Source organism: Galeopterus variegatus, unplaced genomic scaffold (assembly GCF_000696425.1).
Source record: "Galeopterus variegatus unplaced genomic scaffold, G_variegatus-3.0.2 Scaffold700, whole genome shotgun sequence".
NCBI classification, from domain to species: domain Eukaryota; kingdom Metazoa; phylum Chordata; class Mammalia; order Dermoptera; family Cynocephalidae; genus Galeopterus; species Galeopterus variegatus.
The window spans coordinates 356798-369870 of NW_007726811.1; the positions used below are offsets into that span (position 1 = coordinate 356798).

The 13073-nt window shown below is 38.8% G+C and overlaps 1 pseudogene; it reads right to left on the reverse strand.

Annotated features, from left to right (window-relative positions):
* Window positions 1–5904: 5904 nt before the first annotated feature.
* The window catches only part of LOC103589534, a 12042-nt pseudogene continuing 4873 nt past the window's right edge, over window positions 5905–13073 (reverse strand).

Genomic DNA, 13073 nt, shown 5'->3' on the forward strand with positions numbered 1-13073 from the left:
TTTTCAATATTACAGAAATCTCTTTGTTCTCCTTTAAAAATACTCTGTTCATTTTTATTATGACAAGATACAGAATAAGTATTGACCTTACTTGAATTTAACAATTTGTAAATATTCATTAAATGTCACCCTGCTTTTATTATAAGATTTAATAATACATCTTATAATAAAAGCATAATGNATACTCTGTTCATTTTTATTATGACAAGATACAGAATAAGTATTGACCTTACTTGAATTTAACAATTTGTAAATATTCACTAAATGTCACCCTGCTTTTATTATAAGATTTAATAATACATCTTATAATAAAAGCATAATGCTTGCCCTGTATTCATAAAGCACCTGTACATTGGCTGAGGCTGAATTAAGGGATAAAGTGCTTTTGATTGGATATGAGTTCCAGTTGTGTTACGTCATTCCAACTGGGTCAGTTCTGGACCTAATTAAATACTTTGGGATCAACGTATAAATGTTCTATTCTTCTTTCAGAAAACCTCAGCTCCACTCGCAAGAGAGTCAGGAAACTTGTTCTTTAGGGAAAACTTCCTCTGCTCCTTTATCTAAGTAGGTCCCCTGCTAGTCCCTAAACCACCACCCACTCATGATTTCCATAGCAATTATGCAATTATGCAAAACAAGTTAGATAGATTATACTCACCATGAAAATTTTTACTCATATTTCNGGTGGGGAAGAAAGAGGCCCTGTCTCTTCCAGTGTGGAGAGCCAAGCTGAGTGGGGGAGCTTGACTCAAACAGCTGCCCTCGCAGGTGCCCTTCCCTGCCCCCACCGCGCCCCCACCTTGGTTTTCACAGTGTTCCCCACCTGTGTGTGCCCCACGTCCTTCCAGATCACGCAGCCACCATGCCGGGCCTCGCTTAATGCCTGCGTCATCGGATCTAGCTCTGCACAAATATTGAAAAGCAAAAGTTTTCTTTCCCACTAGTTTCAGCCAAGACAACTGAGAATTTGTTATAAAGATTGTTTAATAGAGCAAGGAGGAAAAGAGAAACAAAATTCAAAAGCTTAGACGTGGATGAGCTTACAAAACATAGGTCTCTCTGACAAGCGTCTAAATTCTCCTCACATGCTGACGTGGGGTCAGGGCACGGGCCCCAGGCTGCTGGGAACCAGAGTAAGCTCTTTGCCTTTTAAAGTAAATTTAGGTGGTACTGACTGGACTGCTCGTCCTTTCAGAATCTGCCTGAAAGTTGGAGGAGTGGGGCTGGGGTAGTTTCCAGGCCACTCTTGCTAATTTGGGGCTATGCTGTAGTTTTGATCACCCTCTGTCCTGGTTCTGCCCACTGGGTGAAGACAACTCAACTCACTTTACCTGACCTGCTTTTCCTTCTCAAAGCAGTGTCTTATGCCCACGCTTCCCAATGATAATATCTTTCGTTGCTTTCTCACATGAGTAACAATATCGGCTTGCCGTGGAATTCCTGAGTCATCCCTGTTATGCTCCACATCTCTAGTAAAGCTCCATTGTCTTCTGATAATTACTGAGTTACTGTTATGGAGCAAAAGTCTAATAAGGTCATGCTGATTTTGCATTTTTCTCTACAGGTAACTTTTTAAAATTTTGATTATTTATTTTGGAAATTCAAACATCTCTGAAGGAAATAGCCAGATTTGGGGATCACGTTCATTTTTCTTGGTAAAGGAAGAGCATTTTGATTTTTAGACTTAAGTATTGTTCATTTCAGGAAACCGTTCTTGTATTTCTCACTATTGTTTTTATTCAGTTGCTCTGGTTTCTTCCTCAGAAATACCAATCTTATCCAGAAGCTAATTCTTGATTCCCCATCACCTTCTTCTCTGTTCTCCTTTTCTGTGCATTCTGGAAGAGTCTCTCAGGTCTGCCCTCGACTTCATACCTTCTATTTTCCGCTACTTCAGTTCTTCCCTTCACTACCTTCCCTTCAGTGGTTTTAGTTTTGCTGCTGCATTTTTTGTCTTTCCGACTTCCTTTTGTGTATTCACCCGGCATGTAGTTCAAGCCAGAAACCTGAATCAAGCTTTCCACTTGCCGTCCCTTAAATGTGGTTTTAGTTTTGCTGCTGCATTTTTTGTCTTTCCGACTTCCTTTTGTGCATTCACCCGGCATGTAGTTCAAGCCAGAAACCTGAATCAAGCTTTCCACTTGCCGTCCCTTATATTTTCCTCTAGTCCATCGACAGTTACCATTGTTTCAGCCTCCAAAATATTTCTTTCATCTGTCAATTAGTCCCCATCTTTACTGCCATCACTTCAGTTCAGGGTGCCACCATGTCATCCTTCCATCTTTTTGTTTTCTCTATTGTCCCTTTTAGTCTGTTCTGTACACACACACGTGCACACACACACACATGCACACACACTCTCAATGACTTCCTTTTGTACTTAAAATCCAAAGCACTTTTCCTGGCTGTAAAGGTTCTACACGAGCTAACCACTGCTTATGTCTCCAAATTCGTCTTGCATCATTCACCAGGCACACTGGTCTTTTCTCGGTTCTTCAAGCATGCACAGCTCTTCCTCACCTGAAGGCGCGCTGCCTCCTCTGCCAGTGGTGTCTCTTTACTGTTCTTCCCACAGCCGGCTCACATTAATACGACCCCTTCACAAAAGCCTTCCCTGACTACTTTGTCTAAGTAAGTGCCACCTGCTATTCTCTGAATCAGCCACTTGTTTGCTTTCTTCATAGCAATTATTCTAAATTATTTGTTTATTATTGACCCCACCTAAGCGTGAGCTGCATCAAAAGTGGCATATGTCTGCTTCCCTTCTCTCTGTATTCTCCAGCCCTGGCACAGTGCTTGGCTCATAATGGCTTCTTAATAAATATTTGCCGAAAGCGCTAGCTGATCTCATATTACTCAATTTTAATCTCAGCTTATTCTTTCCTTATGTTTTTTTGTCCTTTTGTCTGTTTATTAGAGGTAATACCTTTTTATATCTTATAGGGAGTGCCAGTTTCTTGACTCTTCTGGACCCTGCTGTAGATTATCTTTGAGGTATGATTCTTCTAAATCATCGAGATGCAGTCTCTCCTATTTTCTGTAGCTTTCAAGATTTACCTCCCCACCAAAAGGGCTTCCCCCTGCTGCCATGTTTATTCATCCTTAAATGAAGCGACATCTGTACAGAGCTAGTATTTGTTAAGAGACAGGGGGAGCACTGATTGTCCATGGTCCTGTCCTCTTGTGTGGGAATCCTGTCCTCAAGGGTGTAGCCGGAGAAGGGTGGACAATACACGTTCTGATGCCTGCTTCCAATTTCTGACAGATATTTACATACAGAAGCTCTATTTTGCCAAGCTTTGAACTTCACTTACTTTCTCTCATTGGTTCTCTGACACTGTATTCTGAGTCCGAGGAGGACATGAAAAACTTAAGGTCCTAATATACTGCAAAACAGGGTTCTTTTCTACTTTTCTCCTACTAAGAGAACTTGACTTGTGTTTTTCCTGGAATGTGATGAGCTCCCTCCAGTTCCTTCCACTTGCTGCACAGGTGGTTGGTTTGTTTTTTAAGCTTCTGTCTCTGAATGGATATAGATTAAAAGGGGAATGGGCTGAAGGGCGGCTACCACAAAGAGTAACTAGAGTGTGCAAAGATTAACTACTGTGTCATTTTCTGCTTGTTTCAGAATTCAAGGTCCTGGGTCTTGGAACGAGAGGACAGACTGTAAGAAATATTTTCCAACCTGTGTTGGTTGGTCTCAGTTTCCCGAAGTGAAACCTGGATGTGCCTTAAGGAGAAGCCTGTTGATAGGTTTTCCTTCCACCCAGTTCTATCTGCCAGGTAGTTAACAGTGTCCTTCTATACTTTCCACTCAGTTATCCATCAAGCCTAGTTTTGGTCATAGTGTGAGTTTTTGGTTTTGTTTTTTTCTAGAAGCTGAGAAAAATTGCATTTTAGTGATGCTGATCAGATCTCATTTAAAAATGAAAATGTATTATTATTTCTTTATTTTAAATACTGAGATGATTTTTCTCAAAGCAGCATAAATAATGACCATTAAATATGTGCTTTTCTTAATCAGTGTATATTAGGAACTAGCACTACATGAAATTAGAAGAGGGGTTTTATATTTCCATATTTGGTTGAGACCATTTAAAGTATTTCTTCCTCTTGACTACCATAGACCCTCTTATTTTACTCTGCGCTCTGTCCTAATTAAGCTAGGAACAACAGCTACTGCCTATTTCTCTTTAAATTTAATACCCCTCTTTCTTTTCTATTTTTAACTATTATGTGGAATCGAAATGGGCTAGAGAAACATAAAATTAAATACCTCAAATGGGTCAATAAAAACAATATTTCATTTTTTGCAGAGTTTGTGAGGATTATTATAAGTAAAACAGAACCAGAGGAATTACAAAGCATGTATTTATTATTCAGCAACAGAGATAATTCTAGATATATATTTTAAACTATTTTTGATATATAAAATATATATTTCATATATCACATATAAATACAATATAGAATATATTTAATAGGTATTTTATATATAATTTGAGTTATAAAGCATGTATTTATCACTCAACAGCAGAATTTTAAATGTATAATATATACAATATATAAATATAATAAATATACATTTTATATATTAAAATATATTTAAATATGTACAATTATAAACATATATTTAAATATGTGCAATTATAAACATACATTAAATATATTTTTATTCTATTTATGTAATATATATTAAATACCTATTTTATATACTTAAAATATATATTTTAAACTCTGTTGCTGAGATAAATACATGTTTTGTAACTCCTGTGGTTGTTTTAAATATATATATGTAGGCATAGTGCCTTATTGCACTTCACTTAATTGCATTTCACAAATATTGTGTTTTTTACAAATTGAGGGTTTGTGGCAACCCTGCCTGAAGAAAGTCTGTCAGGGCCGTTTTTCCAACAGCTCACTTTGTGTCTCTGTGTCACATTTTGGTAATTCTCACACTATCTCAAACTTTTTCATTATTATTATATCTGTTATGGTGATCTGTGCTCAGAGATCTTTGATGTTACTGTTGTAATTGTTTGGGGGTGTCATGAACGGTGCCCATGAGACAGCAAACTTAATCGATAGATGTTGTGTGTGTCTGACTGTTCCACACTGACCCTTCCCCCGTGTCTGTCCCTCTACTCAGGCCTCCCTCTTCCCTGAGTCATGACTGTATTGAAATTAGCACGATTACTAACCCTACGATGGCCTCTAAGAGTTCAAGTAAAAGGAAGGGTTTCATTCATGTCTCTCACTTTACATCAAAAGCTAAAAATGATTAAGCTTAGTGAGGAAGTCATGTCAAAAACCAGGACAGGCCACAAGCTAGGCCTTTTGAACATTGTGAACGCAGAGGAAAAGTTCTAGAGGGAAATTAAAAGAGCTACTCCAGTGAACACACGAATGATAAGAAAGCACAACAGCCTTATTGCTGATATGGGGAAAGTTTTAGTGGTCTGGATAGAAGATCAAACCAGCCACAACGTTCCCTTAAGCCAAAGTCTGATCCAGAGCAAAGCCCTAACTCTCTTCAATTCTGTGAAGGCAGAGAGAGGTGAGGAAGCTTCAGATGAAAAGTCTGAGGCCAGCAGAGGTTGGTTCATGAGGCTGAAGGAAAGAAGCCGTCCCCATAACATACACGTGCAGGGTGGAGCAGCAGGTGCTGATGCAGAAGCTGCAGCAGGTTATCCAGAAGATCCAGTTAAGAACATTGAGGAAGGCGACCGCACGAACCTCCAGATTTCCAATGGAGACGAAACTGCGTTATATTGGAAGAAGCCATCTACGACTTTCATAGCTGGAGAGGATAAGTCAGTGCCTGGCTTCAAGCTTCAAAGGGCAGGTTGACTCTCTTGTTAGGGGCTAATGCAGCTGGTGACTTGAAGTTGAAGCCAGTGCTCATTTGCCATTCTGAAAATCATAAAGCCATTAAGAATTATGTTATATCCACTCTGCCTGTGCTCTATAAATGGAGCAACAAAGCCTGCATGACAGCACATCTGTTTACAGAATGGTTTACTGAATATCTTAAGCCCGCTGCTGAAACCTACTGCTCAGAAGAAAAGATTCCATTCAACACAATGCACCTTGTCACCTAAGAGCTCTGATGGAGACATGCAAGGGGATGAATGTTGTTTTCATGCTGGCTAACACAACATCCATTCTGCAGCCCATCAATCAAGAAGTCATGTCAAATTTCCAGTGTTATTATTTAATAATTACATTTTGTAGGGCTATAGCTGCCACAATTGTGATTCCTCTGATGAAATCTGGGCAAAGCAAATTGAAAACCTTTTAAGGTGATTGTTAGCAATAAAGTATTTTTAAATTAACGCATGTACTTTTTTTTTTTTTCCTTTTTTGTTTTTGTCCTTTTTCGTGACCGGCAACAAACACCAGGCCGGCCCCAACGCATGTACTTTTTAAAGACATAATGCTGTTGCACACTGAATAGACTATGGTACAGTGTAAATATCATTTTTATATGCACCAGGAAACCAAAAAATTTGTATGAACTCACTTTATTGTAAGTCACACACTTTCTCCAATGTATGCCTCTGTGTGTGTGTGTGTGTGTGTGTGTGTGTGTGTCCATTGTATTTACCTTTAAGACAATGATCTATAGATGAAAATGGAAAGCTTTAGCTCACGGTAGCACAATCTGTAGACTGTAAATTGGCACAAAATCTGGATGGAAGCTAGTGGATTTGATGAGCAAGTCCTTGCAATAAAGCTAAAAGCCATTTGATATGTTAAAGCTAAAGCCATTTGAGTTGAAAACTGGTTCACGGTTTAAGGATTAAGATTATATTTTGAAATAGAGCTCTCTCTAGTGGCCATTTCCATGCTGACTTCTAAAATGTGTTCAAAGAACTCTCCAGTTTCATGAGGAGCATCTCTCCCAACTTGTTTTCTTTCTGCTTTTCTTTTGTAGCCCTGTGCTTGAGTTAGATTTCAGCCTCCATTCAGCCTTTGCTCGGGAACCCTTGTATGTTGTTATCAGTTATTGGTGATGATGACAGACCCTACACAGAGTGTCTGTGATCAGATAGAAGGATGAAGGGTCAGGGCTGACTTTTGCTGCTGTTTGATGGTTATTACAGGCTCTGAAAGCCCATGGTGGGAAGATCACTGGCCTAAAATTCCCAGGACACCCAGGTTTGGTCCTGACTGTATCATTAACTGGTACAGTTATTTCTTCCTCTAGGACCCAAGGCCTTTGTTTATGAGGACGACTACTCTCAAGGGTACCACCCAATGCTGAGATTCTGTAGTTCTAGAGAATCTCAGCATTAAGAATCTTGACATCAGCTTTTTCTCATAGAGACCTTATTCCACAAGCATGGCTTGCTGTGAGGTCAAGTCATGTGGTTGGCCTGGGAGCCTAGAGAGAAGAAAATCCAAGCACGAGCCAAGTTGGACAGCTCCAGTGTCGCTTTAGTGAGGGGGTGCATGTCCTCTACACAGGGGCTGATGGGATGGCAGATTTTACTGGTGGAAGGGTTCTTGGAAGAGACTCCCCAAGGGAAACACAATCCTTAAAATGTGACAAGCACAATAAGGGATTGCATTTTAAATCTATCAAATTAACAGTCTTTTATTTATTTATTTATTTTTTCCCCTTTTTGTCTTTTTTCGTGACCGGCAATGGATCGCAACCCTCAGTGTCGCGCCCGTACCGGACCGGGACCGGCAACGGGATCGCAACCCTTGGTGCTGCGCCCACACCTCGCTCAGCCAGTGAGCGGGAACCGGTCTGTATGTGGGATCCGAACCCTCTGCAGGAGCGCCGCCGCGCTCCCAAGCGGCGCACTGTAGCAGTGCGCCACCGGGCCGGCCCTAGGTTATAGATTTTTCTGTGTAGAATCTTTTTTCTTCCTTCTTTGACCTCATAGCCAATTGATGTTGAAGACACTTAGAAACTCATTAAAATAGTAATGGAATATTTATTAGGGTTTTTAATATTTTTTTAAAATTATGCTCAATGCATGCAAGGTTTTGATGAGATGAGCAAGCTGATGGGGTGTAAACAGGTTAATTTTTGTGTGGACAATTTGGCAATATAAAGAGCTTTGAAAATGATTGTTACCTTTTTCTTGGAATTTCAGTCACAGAGGCCAAAATGTGAGCAAAGTATGAAGATATTCAAGCTTCCATTCTGTTAGAGAAAAACTGGAAGCAACCTAAATGTTAGCTTTAGGGAAGAGGTTCAATACGGTGGTACCCACGTGTTATTTTGTTGTTTTGCCATGGAGTTTTTCATCGAGTGGAATATTATGTGATAGTCTAATATGCAAATGGATTGATTGAAATGGGAAAGGGGGTACTGGTTTGGCATCCCACCCGGGCTGCAAGATCCAGTCAGTCCTCAGCCTCCACTGTGTCGGCTGCTGAGGCACGTACTCCAGGGCATAGCTCAAAGCCACTGGCTGAGTCAATTGTGGGAGATTAAGTACAGCGTTTCTCTCTTCTGGTAGTGCTATGGACGGTTCTCTCCCTAATTCTTTTGCTTTTCTGCACTTGCCAAGTTTTTCACAGTGAATGTATTTTTTATTGCCACTAAAATATTTATTTTAAGATGTTAAAAATAATGTCAGTTTATTATATTAGAATTAGATGTATAATTGTCACAGGAGTCACAGCCCTTGGGTCAGCCTGGCCAACATTGTCTTTCTCTCTGGGCAGATCTTCAGGCTTATATGGAAAACCTAAAAAAACAGAAAAGCAATATGAGGAAAATAAAAACTGCTGACAATCCCACCACCTAGAGAAAACTACTTTCAGTATTTTTAGTGTATTTCCTTCCAGCTTTTTTTTCTACACGGTATGTGAATATATATATTATATATGTATTATTAAATATATGTTATATAACAAACACATCATATGTATCTTACATATAACACAATTTATTATATTATAAACATAGTTTTGCACTGTTTATTTTTGTAAACATTATATTGTATATTCCCTAGATATTATGTTTTGAAAATATGTTTAATGGTTTCTCAATATTCAATTCTATTGACAAACATTTTTATAACGAATATTTTTGCTATAATAGATAGCACTAATGTGAACATATCTATACATAAATCTTTTCCATATAGCTGACTATTTTCTTAGATTGGATTCATAGAGGGAAACTTACTGGGTCAAAGGTTGTGAATGTTTTCCAGGCTGTAGAAGCATTTTGCTAAATTTCTCTCCCATTGGTGATTAACACAGTACTTAAACAAACTAAGTTGACCTTTACTGTTGTAGTCATTTGATTGGTTTAAGATTAGAAATGTGTGTAAAATGTGGTTTGTTCATTCATTAGAGAATAAATCTATTTAGACAATGATTATAAACATACTAAATGAATTTACATTTGAATGTTTTTTGTTTGTTTCAAATTGAGCTATAATCTGTTGAATATTGAGTAATCTTGCTTTTATCAGCTCGTTATAGTCCATCAATATTATATAGCTAAAGAAAGTCACCGGTTTAATGTTTTCTGTTACTAGCTTCAGTCAAGCAAAGACTGAAAGAATTAATTTTAGAAAGAGAATTAGGCAAAAGCATACAAACAAACACCCCCAACCTTGCCCCAAACTCAATCTTTTGCTTTGGAAAATTTTGTGTAATTCATTCTGTTTTCTGAACACTCCTCAGAATTTTGACTCTCTTCTGCTTCATATTAATCAACATAGACTTATGCAAACAGAAGCTCTGTTCAAATGGAGATTGCTCTCTTTCACTTTACATATTGGTGTATGTCATTGTTGCGTGAGCATTTCCCCTCACCACCCAGTTTGTTTTAGAACTTGCAGGAGGCCAATTAGCTCACTTGGAGAGCATGGTGCTGGTAACACCAAGGTCACAGTTCAGATCCCCATACAGGCCACCCGCCAAAAAAAAAAAAAAAAAAAATCTTTATAGTAGCTGGCCAGTTAGCTAAGTTAGTTAGGGTGTGGTATTGATAACACCAAGGCCAAGGGCTTGGATCCCCAGCCAGCTGTCAAATTAAAAAAAAGAGAAAGAGGGCTGGCCTGGTGGCGCACTGCTACAGTGCGCCGCTTGGGAGCGCAGCGGCGCTCCCGCCGAGGGTTCGGATCCCACATACAGACCGGCCGCTCACTGGCTGAGCGAGGTGCGGGCACAACACCGAGGGTTGCGATCCCGTTGCCGGTCCCGGTCCGGTACGGGCGTGACACTGAGGGTTGCGATCCGTTGCCGGTCACGAAAAAAGACAAAAAGGAAAAAAAAAAAAAGAGAGAGAGAACTTACAGGAGAATATTGTTACATTTGAGCACATTACATTACATTAGATGCTGACAGTGAGTATTGGTTTACATAAAAATCAACATAGTCATAGGCTTTGGAAAGCTACTACTCACTTGGAATTTCTCAAGAACATAGGTTCCCTGAGCCTAATACAGTGTCTGACATAAAGGACGTGCTCAATACAAAACTGCTGAGTTAAAAACCATCTTGGAATGTAAAAGCAGATAATGTTATGAAAATAGTTTATGTTGAACATTCTTCTTTCCTAAAATAATTATAAAATAATTGGAAAAATAGCACGGAGAAAATTAAGACATTTGTCTTAAATTTTGGAGAGTTTTTTTCTTTAATCTCAAGTGTTCGCATCTCTTCCCTGTCCTAATCATGAACAGGAAATTTGAAAGTATAACAAAGAGCCAGTTCTTGCTGCTCCCGTGTGGCTTCTGTGTGACTTTCAGCTGCAGTTCTGTTTGTCCTTCCTGAAGCCACTACTTTTAAACATTAGTAAATTTAAGCAATATAACACCGATTGTGCCTTACATTTGTAGTTTACAAGGATGCTCTCATGTATATTTTCTGATATACTGCTTAATTAATTAATTAAAACTCAATTAAAACTTAATACACAATCATGTGCATTAAGTATTAGTGTCCCCATTATTCCCATTTTAGAGCCAAGATTTAGACATGGGGATTTAGAGATTGAATAGCTTATTCACACAAATGTCTAAGATAAGAGTCAACCCCTTATCTGATTCTTTCCTCTGAACCATGGAGTCTTTAAAAATGTGAAATCAACTTGGTTTTATACGTGTAGAATCAGATTCTTCCCAGGCACAGGAAAGTTGGAAGAACTTTTCTTCTCCCTGGTTGTAAGAAGTAGAGAAGCAGCAGCACTTGGAAAATTACATGAGTTCACTTGGCTTACAGGACAGCATCTCATAAGTTGTCCTTGAGTGTCCCTGTCTGTTCACCAGCTTGGAACAGTTTAAAAGTTGGAGAGTACAAACAACACAGATCCCAGGTCACAGACCTGGATGCGAAGCTCTCCGTCCCAAAGCCCCATTTCACCCCTTATACTGGTCTGGTTCCTTTAGAATATAATGTCACAGTCACCAACAATGCAGTTATGGAGAGAGGATTAGAGCTATTCTAAAAGATAGAGTGACCATGTGATTTGTTGCCGGAATTAGGGCACTCTTGTAACAATGTGGTTGACCTGGTTCATAAGAGCAACGAGGAATGAGTTGATTGCTAAATTTTCTGGACTTTTTGGGTCAAGTTATTAAATACAACCATTATTAAATAATACAGACTAAAACAATGCTTTAATTCCTGCAGTTATGTGAAGATAGTGCTATTGCAGTGAGAAGTGCTGAAGGTGAAAGAGGTTTCTGTGTAATGAATATAATTTTTACAAGGATGAGAAATGGTTTAATGGTAAGTCACATATCAGATTTAATGACAATAAAGCTATTGGGAAAAGAATTAGCAGACTGAAATGCAACTCCATTTGACAAATCATGATTGAATAACAACCTCAGGTTGACTAAAGATACAAGAAATGGTTTAATGGTAAGTCACATATCAGATTTAATGACAATAAAGCTATTGGGAAAAGAATTAGCAGATTGAAATGCAACTCCATTTGACAAATCATGATTGAATAACAACCTCAGGTTGACTAAAGATACAAGATTTGGGTAAAAATCACCACAAAAATTCTCAAAGAATTTGATTCTGTGAGAATCAATATGGAATTTACATTAAAGAATATTGTATATTTTATTATTAATTATAAATTGTGTGTTGCACATTTTTATCAAATATGCGTATGTATGTATATACAGATGGTCTCTGACTTACAATGGTTTTCTGCTTTACGATGTGTGAAAGCAGTAAGCATTTGGTAGAAACCTTACTCCAAGCAGCCATATGACCATCCTGTTTTTCACTTTCAGTACAACAGTCAATAAATTTCAGCACTTTGTTATAAAACAGGCTTTGTGTTTGATGATTTTGCCCGACTGTAGGCTAACGTAAGTGTTCTGAACATGTTTATGCTAGGTTAGACTAAGCTGTGATGTTCAGTAGGTTATGTGTACCAAATGCTTTTTAGACTTATGATATTTTTAATTTACAATGAGTTTATTGGGAAGTAATTTCATCATAAATCGAGAAGCAGCTCTATATTGTCTTAGTCAATTCAGACTGCTATTACAAAGTACCATAAACTGCATGACTTATAAACAACAAATTTATTTCTCATTGTTCTGGAGGCTGGGAAGTCAAAGATCAAGGCACTAGCAGATTCAATGTCTGGTGAGAACCTGTTTCCTGATTCATAGGTGGTGTCTTTTCACTGTGTCCTCACGTGGCAGAAGAGACAAGGCAGCTCTCTCGGGACTCTTTTATAAGGGCACTAATCCCATTCATGAGGGCTCCCCCGTATGATCTAATCACCTCCCAAAGTCTCCACCTGCTATCAGCTTGGTGGTTAGGATTTTAACATGTGAATTTTGGGGGGACATAAATATTCAGTCCATTGTGTGTATGTGTATATATATATTCAGGATTGGCTTGTTTCCTTAATAGCTGCCTCCCCCACCAGGGGTGCCGCAGGTCACCCCCAAAAAGACTTTCTCTCTTTCAGTACCTTTGCCCCAGGGAATCACAGGAGCATGACCTCCTGAGCTAGTTGCTTCATTCTGCTTGATCCTTGGTCCAGGCCCTTCTCGTAGAACCATTTCTGGCACTTATTAGTTCTGAGGCTATAGAAGAGTCTCTTAACATCTGTG